We start from the raw sequence: 1,825 nt of genomic DNA, 5'->3' as shown, positions 1-1,825 counted from the left end.
GGCCAACTTTTGGTCCGGGGGTGAAATTTTTTTTTCACGAGATTTTGATGAAAATGGCTTCGGAACGCGTTTCTAATAATGAAAAGTGAAACCAAACAGTATTTGCGAAGAAAAAATTGTCCTATGAAAAAATCACTTTTTCTTAGGGTACGGGTCAAAAATTTTCTAAGTCCCAAAAAATCACATTATTCTCGAATATCTCGAAAACTACTTATCGGACAGGGGTCAACCAAGGTGTTTTAGAAAGGTCTTTACAAGCTCTATTTAATGAGCCATAGCGACTTTCAAGTGATTTTTTGACACTTTTTCGCATATCGGCATCCTTGGTTCCCATACTGGCCATAGGCCATAGGGCACCGAACGGCCAACTTTTGGTCCGGGGGTGAAATTTTTTTTTCACGAGATTTTGATGAAAATGGCTTCGGAACGCGTTTCTAATAATGAAAAGTGAAACCAAACAGTATTTGCGAAGAAAAAATTGTCCTATGAAAAAATCACTTTTTCTTAGGGTACGGGTCAAAAATTTTCTAAGTCCCAAAAAATCACTTATTCTCGAATATCTCGAAAACTACGTATCGGACAGGGGTCAACCAAGGTGTTTTAGAAAGGTCTTTACAAGCTCTATTTAATGAGCCATAGCGACTTTCAAGTGATTTTTTGACACTTTTTCGCATATCGGCATCCTTGGTTCCCATACTGGCCATAGGCCATAGGGCACCGAACGGCCAACTTTTGGTCCGGGGGTGAAATTTTTTTTTCACGAGATTTTGATGAAAATGGCTTCGGAACGCGTTTCTAATAATGAAAAGTGAAACCAAACAGTATTTGCGAAGAAAAAATTGTCCTATGAAAAAATCACTTTTTCTTAGGGTACGGGTCAAAAATTTTCTAAGTCCCAAAAAATCACTTATTCTCGAATATCTCGAAAACTACGTATCGGACAGGGGTCAACCAAGGTGTTTTAGAAAGGTCTTTACAAGCTCTATTTAATGAGCCATAGCGACTTTCAAGTGATTTTTTGACACTTTTTCGCATATCGGCATCCTTGGTTCCCATACTGGCCATAGGCCATAGGGCACCGAACGGCCAACTTTTGGTCCGGGGGTGAAATTTTTTTTTCACGAGATTTTGATGAAAATGGCTTCGGAACGCGTTTCTAATAATGAAAAGTGAAACCAAACAGTATTTGCGAAGAAAAAATTGTCCTATGAAAAAATCACTTTTTCTTAGGGTACGGGTCAAAAATTTTCTAAGTCCCAAAAAATCACATATTCTCGAATATCTCGAAAACTACTTATCGGACAGGGGTCAACCAAGGTGTTTTAGAAAGGTCTTTACAAGCTCTATTTAATGAGCCATAGCGACTTTCAAGTGATTTTTTGACACTTTTTCGCATATCGGCATCCTTGGTTCCCATACTGGCCATAGGCCATAGGGCACCGAACGGCCAACTTTTGGTCCGGGGGTGAAATTTTTTTTTCACGAGATTTTGATGAAAATGGCTTCGGAACGCGTTTCTAATAATGAAAAGTGAAACCAAACAGTATTTGCGAAGAAAAAATTGTCCTATGAAAAAATCACTTTTTCTTAGGGTACGGGTCAAAAATTTTCTAAGTCCCAAAAAATCACTTATTCTCGAATATCTCGAAAACTACGTATCGGACAGGGGTCAACCAAGGTGTTTTAGAAAGGTCTTTACAAGCTCTATTTAATGAGCCATAGCGACTTTCAAGTGATTTTTTGACACTTTTTCGCATATCGGCATCCTTGGTTCCCATACTGGCCATAGGCCATAGGGCACCGAACGGCCAACTTTTGGTCCGGG

Source organism: Anopheles stephensi, unplaced genomic scaffold (genome assembly GCF_013141755.1).
Source record: "Anopheles stephensi strain Indian unplaced genomic scaffold, UCI_ANSTEP_V1.0 ucontig162, whole genome shotgun sequence".
In the NCBI taxonomy this organism is placed as follows: domain Eukaryota; kingdom Metazoa; phylum Arthropoda; class Insecta; order Diptera; family Culicidae; genus Anopheles; species Anopheles stephensi.
The sequence above is the reverse complement of the archived record's forward strand: the minus strand, read 5'-3'. Positions refer to the sequence as shown.